General features: G+C 43.5%; 1 protein-coding gene across 2 annotated transcripts in view; it reads right to left on the bottom strand.

Annotated features, from left to right (window-relative positions):
• Window positions 1-16,585, bottom strand: part of SLC66A2 (solute carrier family 66 member 2) — a 65,858-nt gene that overhangs the window by 2,767 nt on the left and 46,506 nt on the right. The gene's annotated exons all lie outside the window — the stretch shown is intronic.

Genomic DNA, 16,585 nt, shown 5'->3' with positions numbered 1-16,585 from the left:
CTAAAAGACAGAAGAAAGGGAAGAGTGTTTGCTGAGAACTTGGTTTTGGATTAGACCTGCTGTGCCAGAGGATCTCACCTACTGCAGGTAGGATTTATACCCAGCAGTGGGCTGGGACTCCCCTTGACAGGGGCAGACGGCGTGGCTGGCCAAGACAGGCAGCACTGTACTTGAAAGGGAGGATCAAACTCTCTGCTCCACAAACTGCAGCACTCTTATCTCAGCAATTGCAGCTCCTGTGGCTATGAAGGTATCGAACATTTTAAAATCTCCAGCTAGGATATTGACTCAGTGGAGCTCTGTAAACATGGCTGCCACATGCTGACAGCACTGACCACAAACCGAAGTAAAACTGTGCATGGAAAACAATTCATCCCAGCAGTCACTTCTTGTGTGTGCCATTCTGTGCTCATGCAAGGTAAAGTAACACACACAGATTGCTCTCTCATGCATGCACGCTTTTAGCATCTGCTGAAACACACAAAACAGGTAGAAGAAACCACTCCTTACTGCAGAAAGTGCCTAACTAAAAAAAAGCAGGTAGACAGATTGTCCAGTAATACAGAAAAAGGAGAAATTACATGCCTGCAGCTGTTACTGGAAGGATGAACACCACCAGGGATTTTTATCAAGGACACAGATCAAGAGCAATGCTCAAAGTTCCTTTTAATAACCAAAATTGCTTTCATCTTGCTCGTCTGCTAAGCATTCCCTGTCCTGTAGTCCAGCTCCTGCTCCCCCACATCAGGAGAAACTCTGGGGAATAGAAGCAATTTCTTCAAACAGACCAAATTATTTTCAGTGTCCTCAACAAAATGTGAACAACCAAACCTGGAACGCTGTTTCTGAGCTTCGTGCACTTTATCAGGAGAGCTTTTTAAGCAGCTGGATAAGCAGCAGTGGACAAAAGCTTTGTAGTTCACAGCATGAGCACTGCACATGATTTGTCATAATTACAAGCAATTTACATTTTGCCAGCACAGACTCCATCATACACAGCCAGGCCCATGCAGCAGGGCAGGACTTAATGTTCATTTTTCAAATACTCAGGCAGGAGCTCACAGGATTTGTGTTTTGGGCACAAGCACACAATGCCATTGCAAGCCAAATGCTGCAGCCCATTCTTTCCCCACATGGGAAGGGTGGACAAAAGCATCAGTTTGTACAGCCCCATCACACCACAGAAATCAGGAGCCTTTTGTAACTTGGGTCACGTGGCCCAGAGCACAAACAGGTGTACAGTCAGGACCTTGCACAGAATCTGTGTGGAACTGCAAGCAAGGCTATGGGGTTAAGTAAGCAGTCATTCCCCACCCAAGGTCCTTCTAAAAATGTAAATAAATAATCAGAAAAAGAAAAAAACTGCTGAACTCTACATGTCATTTGTGCTTGATGCTAAGAGCCTACACCACCTGCCCTGTGCATGCTCCCAGTCACACCAAGTCACCTTACATCACACTTACAGGACATTTTTAGATGCAATGGTGGTCAACAAATTGATTGAGATTTTAATTAGGAAAGCAATAAACTCTGAGGGTAATAAAACCGGCACGTTGCTTGCTGGCAGTCAGTATTTCTCCTCCTCTGATTTTAGGTGTATTCGTGTTTGCTGGGCAACCAATCACAATTTAATTGTGAATCTGTCCTGGCATGGCTAGGCACCCTCACCAAAAGCACATGCTCAACCAGGCTGATCAAACTAACTGCTCACTGTTGACAGAAGGACAATTCAGAGACACCATGAGATAGCTGAATAGGAATTTAACAAACATCCTTAACACAAAGGACATTTGTCACTCATTCCCAGTGGAGAAAGCCAGTGGGGTTTTTTGAGCAGAGTTAACCCCCTCAAAGAAAGAATAATCAATTACTGAGGGAAAACTTAAGGACACCTGCAGTTCAGCAGCACCACAGGAGCCAAGCACACCTCCAACTGTGTCACATGCCGTGCCAGGCTTGCCAAAGCAAGTTTTGCTAGGAAGCAAGCTTGCTGGGAAAGCCACCTGTGAACCCAACAGTCTGCAATACCAGCTGGAAAACTGTGTGCATGTTCTGATAGCCTGTGCACGTTCCAGAGCCCACACTTCAGCTCATACATCTGACACTCAAGGACATCATCATCATGCCTGCCATTCTCACTAGGACACGACAACGCTCCAAACACATGAAAATCTCAACTTGTCTTTGACAAAAATGATCTTAAAAAACACTACAGGTAGTTAGTTAAAGAGCTAATGCCACTGGTCTGTCTGTGTACCAAAAAACATACATCCTTCTCTCTCCAGTAGCTTGGACAAAGGACCAGAGAAAACCAGCAAATCAAAGGTACAACAAAAATAAAATACAGAAAATGCTTGATATCCCACAACACTCAGTCCTGCAGCTGCACCAAGGTATTCTCAGAGCTGATGCAAAGTAGTGACTGTGGGAGTGCTGGCTGCCCTCCCAGAGCAGAGGCTGGGACTGGACAAAAGGAGCACGTCCAGCAGAGACCAAAAAGTGCATGGGGTAATCACAAAGAGCTCAGCAAGAAAATGGGGACAGCATCATGCAAGAGGAGAGAAAAGGCAATGAAGGGCCATAGAGGAAAGCAAAGGAGAAAGCAGAGGAGCCAAGAGGTTGGTCAGATGAGAAGAGCATAGAAAAAAGAGACTGGAACAGGACAGGGAATGACAGGAATGGAAGAGAACTGGAAACTTGGTACGCAAGTCCTTGAAAATGACCTGAATTTGGGGTAGACAGTTTGTATGGCAAGGTTTTGGTAGCAGGGGCCAGGGAGGCAGGCTACAAAGTAACTTCTGTGAGAAGCTGCCAGAATCTTCCCCTAAGTCCAAGAGAGCTGATGCCACCTGGCTCCAAGATGCACCTGCCACTGGCAAAGGCTGAGCCCATCAATGACAGTGGTAGCACTTCTGGGATAACGTATTTAAGAAAGGGGGAAAACCTGCTGCACTACAGAGCAGCCAGGTGAGAGGAGTGAGAACATGTGAGTGGAACAGCCCTGCAGAACCCAAGGTCAGTGCAGAAGGAGGGGGAAGTGGTGTCCCAAGCAGTGAACAGAAATTCCCCTGCAGCCCACGGTGAAGACCATGGTGAAGTAGCTGTGCCCTTGCAGCCCATGGGGGAGCACAGATCCACCTGTAGTATGTGAAGGAACCCACCCTGGAGTAGGTGGATGCCCAAAGGACGTTCTGACCCCATGGGAAGCCTGTGCTGGAGCAGGTCCCTGGGAGGTCCATGGAGAGTGCAGCCCAAGGTAGCAATGCTGGAGCAGCTTTCTGTCAGGACTTGTGACCCCTGGAGCAATGGATGGAGCAATCTATTCCTGAAGGACTGCACCCCATGGAAAGGACATATGGAGACCCACACTGGAGCAGTTCCTGAGGAACTGCATACCAAGGGAAGGACCCACACTGAAGAAGCTCATGAAGCGCTGTCTCCCTGGCAGGAACTCCAAATGGAATAGGGAAAGAGCATGATGAGGTGGAACAGCAAAAACAACATGTGATTAATTGACTACAACCCCCATTCCCTGTCCCTCTGTGCCATTTGTAGGGAGAATGTAGAGAAGATAAAATAAAACTGAGCTTGGGAAGAAGGGAGAGGTCTGGGGAAGCTGTTTTAAGATTTGGGTTTGTTTCTCATTATTGTACTTTGGTTTTGATTGGCAGTAAATTAAAATAATCTCCTTGAGTGGAGTCTGTTTTGCCTGTGATGGAAACTGGTGAGTGATCTTCCTGTCCTTATCTTGACCCATGAGCCTTCTGTTGTATTTTTCACTGCCCCTGTCCAGCCGAGGAGCGGGAGCAGTATGAGTGGTGTAGTGAGCACCTGGCATGAACCAACACCAATCCACCATGAGGGTAAAGCTAGGGAATGAGCAAAGAGGTGTGTGCTGGCCCAGGACCCTCACTTCACCACTCCAAGCACCCTGCACTTCCCCCAGCACCCTCTCCAAGTCAGTATGTGTCTCACTCCTCCAGTGCCCACTGCAGGGAGAGGAAAAGCTAAAACTGCTGTTGGCTCTCTCCCATCTCAACCAGCACTCATCTGCACACATGGCCTCAGCTTGCTGGGAAACCTATAGAGTGTCTGTGTGGCACCCTGGGGGAAACAGAGCTGGCCCTGCCCCCGCTTCATCACAGGCCTGAGACGGGCTGGATGAAGCTAACACCATCAACACAGTTTCTGTCAAGTCCTAGTTTCCAGATTCTCAGGGCAATAGTAATGGTCTGCCTCCCAGTTTGGGATTTGCAATTGCTCTGTCCTTGCTGCATGTGCAGATGTCCCTTGCAATGATTCAGCAGTGTGTGTAGGACTCTGAGGAATGGATGGCATGGATACACTGTCACTGTTCTCACACCTTCCAGCTATTGTGTCACTTCAGGATGCCACATTGCACAGAAAAGCCAGTTTTTGTCTGCAGCTTCTCAACTTTACCCAGTCACCAGGGGAAGAGAGGTAATTCTTAAATTTGGTCTTACTTTTGGGGTAGACAAGAAAGACACCATTCTAGCTCGGGCAGATTGCTGGCCCTTACCTGCCCTGGTGGAGAAAAGAGCAGTGTCTGTGAAAAAGGAAACATTTTACTGCCCAGAAGAAATGGGAATTTTCAATTGGTTGTGGAGAAGAGCAAAATGGGGAGAGCACACCTAAGCCCTTGCTTCACTGCTCTACTGTAACCCTTTATTTGCTGAGTGAATCACAGAATCATTAGGTTGGAAAAAACCTTTCAGATCACTAAGTTCAACCATTAACCTAAACTCACCCAATCATGTCAAGTCCACCTCTAAACCATGCCCCTAAGTGGTACATCTGCACATCTTTTAAATATCTCCATATTCAGGTGGATGTCAACCAGCACCCTCAGGTCCTTTTCTGCTGAGGACCTCTCCAGCCACTCTTTCCCAAGCCTGTAGCTTGGGCTTGTTGCAACCCAAGCTCAGGATCCAGCATTTGATCTTGATGATGCTCCTACAACCAACCTCAGCCCATGTATCTGCACCTTTGCCATGTGCCAGGTGTCATAGGCTGATAGATCACATACTCTGGCACACCAGAGTCTGACCCCTGGCTTCACAGTGCAAGAGAAATGCTAATTAGCTGCCCTGCTAATGCAGAGGAGGCTTTGCTACAACAGGCAGTCAGGGCTCACCATCAACACTACCTGAGACTGGACAGCACGGCACAAAGAGGCGGCGTGCAGCAAAAATTTCCCAGACTGTCTCACAAAGACCAACTTCATATTCCATCTTCCTGCTATTTGCAAAGGCACACAAACCAAGCTGTTCTGGGCAGGACTGGCTACAAAGCAAAGTAGGACTTAAGAGTAAATATTTCTTCCCTGAAACAGCCCAAAGCTAAGCTGGGGAGAAGTGGAAGGCAGGAAATGCTCACCTTGTCGATACGGAGAGTATGCTCTAGGAGCACAGCACAACTGCTCTTAGCACAAATGAGCAAGCAGGTTAGGGGTGAGCCGTGCCAGAGAGCAACCTGGGGATGCAGAAATAAGCAAATGGCAGCATTTGTCTGTATGACAACAGAGATGCCAACTGGAGAGGCAGGAACTGTGCTCAGATATCTGGTATTGCCAGAGGCTGAGGCAGACTTGGGGTAAAAATAGCACTTCCCAGTAATGTACATCAGCACCGCAGTATCCAATGACAACAAACCTCCTAAAAAGCAAGTGCCTTCCTCACAGCTGAGCTCGATAGAAGGAGTTGGTAATGTAGCAACAAACAGGGCCAAGTCTGCATAAATTGCAAATGACCACGAAAAGGAAAAGCTGGTGGTTTTTCAACCTTTTTTAAAATCTGAAAGAGCATTTATTTATTCTGTTGCTGGAATTAATTCTCAGAGAGACATCAGCCCTTCTGATCAGACACTAGATTGGGGTGGGTTGCTAAATTATGGGTTTTAATATGGTAATATGAAAATACCCTATGGTGCTGCTGCTCTCTACCACTGAGAGCAGATTTCATAAATAAGCTGTACCCATCTTCATTTGCTAAATAAATAAATTACATGCTGGAAAACAGCATTCACTTTTCTCATGGAATAACTTCTTTCATTCAGGTTCCCTGTATGTTATATATTAATCATGAAGTGACAGCAACTAGAGGCAACAGCAGCTATCAGTAACATGCTATCTGCAGTCAGCCAACAAACCTTAATTTTTACAGAATTGTTTTTGTAATTATTTAGATGTAGAAAGAGCTACATTCAAAACAGAAAAAAAATCCCAAACCATATTCTGTTGCTTCTTTCTGTGGAACTATACTAGACGATAGTATAGTTCCACAGAAAGAAAACAATTATATCTGCCAGATATTCAGGTGCCATCTTCCTTATCCAGGACTAACACTATTCTAATCAAAGCTTTTCAGCCTCTTTATTCCTTCTGCACAAAACCTGGCTGCAACCAGAGTTTCAAGTCTCTGATTTTCCTTTGGAGTCTTTGCTCACTCTGCTCAACATTAGTCACTTGTGGACCATTACATCTTTCTTCTTCCTTCATCTGAAAGAACAAAAACTACCAAAAGAAGAATTTTGTAAAAGAATATGAGATGTTAAGCCCCTTCTTCCACTTCCCTGGTGAACCAGTCTGTCTTAAGACCATTGCCATCCTCCATCCAAACTGCAGCAGGGCTGCAGAGCAGCAGCTTGCATAACACAGGCTGGGACTGAGCACAAAACATGCAGAAGGAAAAAGACACAGCAGTCCTCGCTTCCTGTTTGCACTGCAGATTTTCTCACACTGATGTTATGACTCTGCATGTTTGTAGCTTAACACACAAACCCAAAAATACCCTGCACGTTGGAAGACACTGAGAGAATCAGACATTAGACAGTGACTTCCACTGAAAAATCCTGTAGTGGTTTGAGCAGACGTTTCAGCACAAATAGCAACAGGAGGAAGAAGTTGCCCTGATGTAATTACATCCTGCTACAGTCAAAAACTTAGGGCTAGCTGTGCTCAACACTTGATAAACACAAAACTTCTAAGTTATGTTTGATAAGAGAAAAAAGGAATATAATTTATTTACCTTTACCTATGTCAAGAAGAGAATTAGCCTGGACTCTGTTCAAGAATCAGGGGAAGTTGTCCACAGCTTCCATACATCATGGCCAACTTCCCCATATCTTGGCCATGACACAGGTTTTGCTAAATCAGAAAATCTGATTAGACTGCCACAGTTTCAGACATTTCTTCATATATTAGTACTTGACTTACATACCTGTTAAAACACAGTGACAAATCTTTGAAAGATGGGATACAAAAGCAGAATAAAATAATTTAAAAGCTGATAATATAGTATTTCGTTCAAGAATAAAGTCCACACAAAAGCAGCCTGTCAGTGAGTATTTTCAACTCTGCATTTGGCTTTGGGAAGTGAGGAAGAAATACAGAAGGTATCTCTCCAGCAACCTTTTAAGCTGCTACCTCCCACAAGCCATTTGCACAGGAATGTCTGGAAGTGAAAGCAGATTCAGTTGTAACATCCTGACTTTGGAAAACTTTCAGTTCCCATTTGCAGCTCCAAAATAGTCTACTTAGAAAAGACAGCAAGCATCCCTAACATTGCACTTCAATCAGAGACTGGCCCGCCTACAGCAGTGAAACACAGACCAGAAAACATGAAACACGAATGCCATGTTATTTTTAACACTGCACAAAACAAACAAAAATTAATAAATAGAGCATTTGTTTCTAACAAAATGCCATATGGCTGAACAAAAAAAGGAATCCTCCTCATGCTAACCAATTTGCTTAGCCTGCCAAAAACTATTAAAAGGAAAAGAAGAAAAAGAAAACACACGGATCAGATATCCAAAGCGTCTGAAGTTTGAAAACATGGAAACTAAGTGTGCATACCCTAAGACAGGTCCTTCTGTGTGAACAACCAAAGATCTTGTTTTAAATATTGCACAGCCAGCTGGGAATCCAAGCATGAAACTATTCACCAGTCCTACGTGCCCTGCTTGGTGTGGGTGCCTTACCTCACTTCTCAACAATTCCTCTGAGGCTGGAGCAGCACTGACCATCTCCAGAGAAAGGCATTCATCCAGCCCCACAACACTAGCAGGAGTTAAGGAGAGCTTCCAGCAAGAGAGATCCAGTATTTATTTTGGACCTCTGTAACCAAGCTGAAGCAGTTGAGTTAAAGCCATATCCAGAAGTAATTAATACCACAGTCAGTTGCAATCCAAGAGCAAATTATCTAAAAGTTCCTGTGATTTTCAGGGACTGTACTCATCAATGAGAAAAGATGAAATGCAGGATTTCATGCTGAAACACCATCAGACAAACAAACCCAAAAAGGTGCATCTAAAAAAACGTTTCACAAAAAAAAAAAAACCAACCAGGGTAAATGGCCATTTGTCAATTTTTTCTTCATTAATATCTATTTTCTAAACTCCCAAGTATGGCAGTGCCCAGTATTTGTTAGAACATGTCTGTGAAAGAATAGTCAAAAGGAAACCACAGGACATGGCACACAGGGCTGGTAGATAGTCCAGGATCACTAATATGGACTCCAACTAGGCCAAGCAGCTGAGCCTAAAGTTCAGTCTGTAGGGGTCCAGAAGCTGGTAACCTTTAACAGCTACAAAGTACTTCTAGTACTCTACAACTTGTGCTGCAGAAAGAAGGGCAGCAAGTCTTACACAGCATAAAAACCCCCAAGTTCTATGAAGCAGGTGTGAAAATAAATCTCTTCTGTGGATCAGAGGAGAGATTTGAGCCACAATTCACACCAGTGCCCTTTCTGCAGGAGACACAAATGGATGCCAGCCAGACTGCAAAGCTCAGGTCTGCTTAGACATGTGGTATGAACACAGATTAGACAGGCTCTGTTTCTGCTGCTGGTGAACTGGGAAGCTTGAGACCTGCTGCCGTGGCAGGGACCAGATCTTCTCTGGTGCCAGAGCAGAAAATCACATCCTGCACCTCTCACAATAACCGCAGCGAGCTGCTAACACACATGGTACTGTCAATGTAATGAGAATGGCACAGAGCACACCTAAGTTACATCATTCTTCAAGATCTCACTCGTGAAGTTGTTCTCGAGATCTGTCCCTGCTTCCCTGTCTCTCACCTCCCACTCACAGCAATTGGTGGAGCTGCAGGCACAGCTGCTGGCTCATGCTGCTCTAGATGCTCTCCTGCTGCCCATCTTCTCTCCAGCCACTTGGCACAGCCCACCCTGGGGCCCCACATCATGCACTTAAAGGTGGATGATAAAAGGACTTGCTGCCATGCAAGGGCACAGGGACACAATTCCCAGGAAGCAGCACTCCTTCCCATGGCACGTTTCCCTGCAGGGTGAGTTGGCCTGCCACATCCCAGCAGTGGCAGCCTGCCCACTGCCACATCACTGCTATGTCCTGCAAGGCCAATGCCAAGAAGTATTAACATAATGTCTCTGTGCAACACCATTCAGTGCATTTCCTGCTCTAGTTCTAAATAACCTGGGACAAATTCAATTTGAAAAGTAATCAAAAGACATGAGGAAACAGAGGTCTGCTTCAGCACAGCTGTGTATCCCAAGGCTCAAAGCATTGCCTTTAAATCTTCCTTTCTTCCTGCTCTAGACAACCAAGAGATCATCAGACTCTTCATTCAGCTCGAGGTAATCTGAACACATTTTCCCTTCATCTTCATATGGTAACAATTACATAGCTTGAGCACACTTCTAGTTTCTACTTCAATAACTGCAAGTACCTCTTTGGTCAACATACACAAAGTAACAGTCCCAGCTCCAGCGCTTTCCTTTTTCTAGATGATTTGAGTTCACATGTCTTCAAAGCCAGCACCCACAAGGACAAAATCTAATGATGTTGCAGTCATTACTTTTTGTGAATGATCACATCCTTCAGTTAGTAAAAATGCTTCTCACGTTCTAGGAAAACACTGGGGAAATTAAAACCCCAAACACACTAATGGGAAAAATAAGAGTGATCACTCAGGGACAAAGTCCAGATTACTGTCTAGAAAGGAACTACAGACATTTGCAAGAACAAAGCTTGCATTCTCCTCCAAAACATCTTAGCATCGTAAGGAAATAATGGCAGACCTGGCAGTGTTAGGTCAATGTCTAGACTCAGTAATTTTAGAGGTTTCTTCCAACTTTATTGATTCTATGAAATAACCCCTTGCAAACTCTAATGAAGGTATGTCACCACCATTCTTCATCTGAAATGCCAGGTTTCTCCATTTCCTTCCACATGCTCAAGTGCACACAGAGCTGCAGCAGTGAAGTTACTGGTGACAGTGACACACAATGCACCTCTGTGCTGCTTCTTAAAGCAAAGCCAAGTGGCAAGGCTGTGCTTTGTCACCCAGTGCCACCACAAACCAACCCTTTCTGAGCCACTTTCCACTGACCCATGGTGGCTGCAGAGCTTTGAAGCCCTGCTGTAGGTAGAATGGAACACTGCAGGGAGGAAATAAAAGCTTCACATCACATCCCAGCAGCACGAAACAAATCTTAACATTTCAGCCCCAATAGGGTTTTTGCAGTTCAACAAGGATAGAAATCCTCTAGCCTATCTTCATTCCCAAACTCTTGCCATCTGCTGCCTTGTACACTATGAATCCTGTTTTAGGAAATTCTCTAATACAAGACTTGGTATCTGACAGGACAAGACTTCCACAACTACCCTGAAAGCTTCCTTGACAATATCAGGACATCTGGCCAAGCAACTAATTCCCTGAGTGATGTAGACATGTATCATTCCTAACCATCCTCCCCAGAATAAATTAAAACCCTACCTTTTGGCCTTGTTGAAACAGGTTTTTCTGATATCAAGATTTTTTTTTCTTTCTACATTCCACTCAAGAATACTTTGAGCACTCCCTCCCCATCTCAGTTTTTGGGCTCATCATTCAGTATGTCAGTCTCTGCACTTCCCACTCTTCTTCTGTTTGCTTGTCCCTCTGTGTCTGAGGAGCAGGAGACCAAATAAACCATTACAGGTCAAAGCTGAAACAGAAAATCTCTGTAGCTGACCCACTAGCATCTGCATGAGTCCCATTCTCTACCCAATTCTTCATCATAGTCTTTCTGGACCACCCTGAAAAGTCACTTCCTGAGCGAAGGTTCTTTGATCTCTTATTTCTGCTGTTCTGGCTCATCTGTTAACTACTTACATTACTCACCTCTCTACTGATTTTACAGATCTTCATCACAGTCAATACTACCATTATGGCCTGATTACATTCTTGCATCTCAACCTACATGTCTTCAGACCCAAATCTCAGTTTACTTCCATTCCGTATTTCTAATCCCACTCAGTCCAACTGCATTGAGGGAGACACCTCTGCAACCACTTACATGCAGGTAACTTAACCCACTTACACAATTGCTGCAGTGAAGTCTAACAAAACAATACAGGTGCTGGAATGTCAAGAACTGAGGCACTTCTGTTCCCAAATTTGTTAGGTAACAGAGGAAGACAACAATTTTAGAAAACTTTCATCTCTCAGGTATCTTCATGACAGACTCAATTCCCAACTTTTGTGCCTTGACCTGACCTTATCTATGCAAAATACCTTGCATGACACTTCCTTGCCAGAGGAAGATGGAGCACCTAAACTTAATGGAATGGTTTTTTAACAGAAGTACAATAAATTTTCTCTTGTAATTCAAATTCTCAGGGCACAGAGAAAAACACCTACCGAGAGAGCACTCATTAAACTTGCCAGCAGAGCTTTATGCCTATTACTGTACAGAGGCCTTGAACTATTTGTAAAAGATGAATGCTTTTGGTTTGAAGTCATTTGCTTTGATTTTACTTTTTGAACAGAGGGGATGAGGTGCCAGGGGAAGAGAAATGAGAAGGAGTTCAATATGTGCAAGAACTTTAGCAGTCCACACTGTGCTACAACCTTAGAGATGCTTAAGGTAAGTGGATACTGCTGCTCATGCTGTCAGAAGTGCTGGGAGGCTGAGGGAAGGAAGGTCTCCCTCCTGGATTTTTCCACGTGTCCCTTCCTTCAGTTCCTGAAATTCTCAGATGTGTTGGGTGTACAGGGCAAAAAGAACTGTCTTTGGAGACTCATACTGTGCTGCTGCAGGTCTTGAGAGAACAGCTTTGGGGAGACACAGCAGGCGAGCACAAAGGTGACTGCAGTGCTGACCCAGCACAGCAACCCACAGGCACAGACCTGCAGAGAATCAAGGAGAAAGTGCAGGCCCTTGAACCTGGGACATCGATCACAGGTCTGCTCCAAGTGAAAAGAGGGTCTGGAGAAGAGGAGAGAATCCACTTAATTCCTAGGATCAGAACAAAATAGTTTCAGCCCAGCGTCTAACATGCTGACAGGACTCTGCCCTCATCCTGAGTGCACTGAGACCAAGGCTGTTTATTTTCCTGATGCAGTAATACTTTCAGGGAAGAAGAAATTAGAAATCTTCTGAGGACTACAAACTACCTTCTTTAATCTCTTAGCCTTAAGTCTGTCTTAGGCAGATTTGGGAAGGGAATCTGATGTTCCTGTTGCCCATTGGAACTACAAATGAGCAGGTTAAGAGAGAAGACAAGCTATTTGTAGTAAGCCTTACAGTTGTACAAAAACCTCTAGTTGTCCATCCAGTCATGAGAACTGTTCACTGACTATTATGCAAACATGGATGTGTATGCAAAGTCCAGAAATTAAAAACCTTGGAATATTTTACATAAAAGCCAGGATAAAGGACAATAGCCACCAGCTGATCAGTGCCAGAAGCAGAAGAGGAAATGTCAGCAAAGCAACACAAACCAACAAGTAAAACTTCCCCAGGAAACTACGAATGCTGGGTGGAGCTACAGAAGCAAAGACAACAACTACAAGTCCACAAAGAAAACCAAGGATCTGAGTAAAGAAGAGCATTTAGGAAGACAACAGAATACAATCACAGAACTACAGCAAATTATATGTATAGTTTAAAATAGGCAATTTGTAAGCAGAGTGACAGTTCTGATTAACTTAGTGCAATAGGAAAGGCAGTGAAACTAAGAAATGCGCTATAGAACCCTAAGTACAAACCACTTTTAAGTAGAGCTAATAATTTTACATTTACCCAATGCAGTTCTAGCTCATGCTTAAGACCTTGATTTCTCCATTTGCTAGGGCCCCATATTTAACTTTTAGTTAAACTAGTCCCTCAAGAACTACTTCCTCTTTCATAACTAAGTCCCTATGGTTGTCTGCACAATGCTTTATGCAATGAAAACCTGCTTTTTAGTTGGGTCAGATGATTTGAATCCACAAAACTATAATGGGGGCTGTTTATGTCTTTGAACTAAATGGCCCTCACCTCCCATACCCCTCTTCCATGTTCTCTGTTTTGTCTGTTTAATATATAAAGCAGATGCTATTTTAAGAATACCAGAAGATACTGCTTAACCAGCACCTGGAGGGTACAATGCCAAAGCCTGTGGGAAACAGTTCTCTCTGTTCGGCATCTTCCTTGGTGTTAGTTCTGGACCAGACACAATTGACTCCTAACTCAGGTCTCCCCTGTCCTGGTCAGTGTCTACTTTGTGTATGTGGCATACTCAGAAAAGGAAATCTTTCACATAGGCATCCATTATCCCTACTCCTATTTCTTTGATTTTGCTCTCATCCATGCAATTTCTTACAGTAAGAAAAAGGAGCTGAAGAAAAAAAAGCCACAACATTCAATATGGCCATTGCCTGCATCACTCTTTTAACTTCCCTCCTTTTTAGCACTTTTTAAGTTCTTTTCCAGTTAATTTTTCTCACTCCTTTACTGAGCCTCCCCAAAAAAGCACAGATATGTAACAAAGTTGCCATAACAGATGTGAATTGCCTCTCTTTTAAATGGAACTAAATTTATGCTGAACAGGCTAATACACAGTTGGGTGCTTGAGCAGAAACATTCACACGTCTTGCTACCTCCCTCTAGCACAGGGTTTTGTTTTCTTTTAAATAGCATAAAGGAAGTAATTCAAAAGTTACTCCAAAGGAAGTAACTCACTGAAGCTGTTTTACTTAGTCACAAATAAAAAATCCCTCGGGCTAAAACATCCCAAGAAACCACAGAAGTAGCATTTTTAGAGCACCTGCCCAATCTCCTTAAATCTAAAAGCTCACTAAGGGAGGTGGCCAGACACTGGTTAGCCAGTCCTGAATAAAGCCTTCAGTTGCTTCATCACAGCAACTGGTTAATACAATACAGGCAGAAAAAATATAGCAGTTTGCATTACTGCACAGCTTTTGAATAAACCCATGATTTGGGGTTTGTCTCTGGGACAAACACTGGTCTCAGAAGTCAAAAGTTTCTCCTGAAAAATGATATAAAGAGCTGCATGTCTCATAAAGGAAAAAGCTATAGAGCAGTATACAATAAAAGCAACCAACAATAAAATTTATCTCTCTTAAGAAATACTGTCTTCTAGTATTTTTAATATTATCTACAGAGGAGAAAGTAAATAATATATTAAATATATATATACATATTAGAATCATTTAATAGAATTTATTTCTTTCATACGTCTTTATACCACACACATTTCACTGAATACATTTCAGACAAACACTTGCTCATAACTAGCTCACAGCTGCAGCACACCTTATAAAACATTTTTGAATGAAAAAGCTTTTTCTAATTTGCAGCTTTTGACTCCAGCAGCTTCTGAGACAATAAATGCCAATTATTTCTCCATCAGTGATTTGCGCTTTTTAAAACAGGATAATCACTGTGACTGACCCAGCACTGCCACAGGAGGGACCAAATTAATATTTTTCTTTCATAGCACAATAACACGATTGAATGAAATCCTGAGATTATCCCCATTCAGCCTTTCCAGACTAGATTTCCCAAGACAGTTTCCTATCAATAAGCAGAGTCACTGATTGTGTTGCCGGTCTCCAGGCAGTGAAATTCTGCACCCCCAACCCAAAGACAGCCAAACTCAACAGTCAAAGTTGTGCAGAAAGGAGGTTCCTTCCAAGCAGACTGAAAGCTGGGTAGGACCATACACCTACCACTTGGCCACCGACCTTACAGAGGAACACCCCTGTCCTGGTTTAGGGCAAATTTGGGAGAAAACCTCCAAAGGCATTTCCTCTAGAAAGCAAGCTCAAGTGGCCCCTCCTCCATCTAGTTTGGGAAAAGATTTCCTTGGAGAAAAGTGGAAAAAACTTGTTTATTTAAAAGGCAAAGCATTCATCAGCACAAAAAAATTGAACAATATTAAACAGTAGAACCTCTTGCTGCTCCGTAAGAGAAGACAAACTCAGAAAAGTCCCCTCTGTGGGCTGTAGCTCAGCTCACTCAGTCTCTTATCGGTCCCTCCAGAGCTGGAAACGCTGTGGCCCAGGCACAATTCATTACAAAGCACTTCTGTCAAGTTTGGTACCATAATTTATATAACTACTACTGTACTATTTAGGTTTGCAACCATTCAAAAGTACTTAAATACTTAAACAGAGCTCCAAGTTTCCATAAAGCACACATTCCAAAAGTAGTCAGATGAATTATCAAAGAGAACATGATGAAAACTTCAGGTGCTTTGACTAGCTTAGTTGTTTACTCAATCATAGGAAAGTTTCCACCTGTCAACCATCACTCATCACCCATCACAAGGACATATTACACTATCTTCACTCCACAAAAGCTGTTACTCAGCATGCATCTCCTTTCTATTTTTATTGTTTCCATTTCTTTCCAACTTCTCCTTTGGTCTCTGCTCTGTCAGTAGAGAGAAGGAAGCTAGAAATAATAATCCTACAAAAAGAAGGAAAATGAGAGAGGAAGGGAAAAAATGAAAACTTAAAAATAAAATGTGAGGAGCTCTATTCAGCAGAACAGAGATATCAAAGAACAACAGTCTCATTCTCAGGAGGACTACAAAGCACATAACTGTGATTCCTTCACTCCAGTCATGCTGTGTTACAACAAACATAACTGTCTAAGCTGCAGATGCCCTCTAGACATTTACCTGACACAGAGGACATTTTCAGTAGGGGACTTTTCAGGCAGTAGCAAATGGAAATACAGGGGTGAGATATTAGGACCCTTTCCACAACAGACTCCTAAAGGATATCCTGGCTGCCACTGCAGCCACCTCTCCCATTTGGCTCTCTCGTGGCCCCTGGTCTCCACATTTGTTTATCGGGAAATGACTGCTTCCTCAAGTATGAGATGTCCTCAACTTCTCACCTAAATGGGTGTTACTGGGGGAGGGGAAGGACTGTGGATAGTGTGGCCTTTTTTCAGAAATAAGAGTATCAGAGTCTGGCAGGATACTTTGATCAGATGGGGCCACATACTGAGACCTTATTCTCCATTTCTTTTTCAACAGTTAACCTTTATGAAAAGACTTGTTTGCTAAATAGAATTAATGTATCAGCTGCTCTGTCCCAGTTCAGAGACATGTTACAGCTTTTCTCAGCCAAGCCATGAGGACCTGTGAACAACCACTTCTGTGGCAGTAGTGAAGGCTGTGATCTTTATCAGGGACACAGACTGCACTCCTGCACAGGGTGACAGAATTACTGTGATTCAAGAAATTACCACCGCCAACCAGAATGCAATGACTGACCAGAAGGTCATTATATAGAACAGCTTAATAC

Source organism: Serinus canaria, chromosome 2 (assembly GCF_022539315.1).
Source record: "Serinus canaria isolate serCan28SL12 chromosome 2, serCan2020, whole genome shotgun sequence".
NCBI lineage: Eukaryota > Metazoa > Chordata > Aves > Passeriformes > Fringillidae > Serinus > Serinus canaria.
This window is presented reverse-complemented; position numbering and strand designations above follow the sequence as displayed.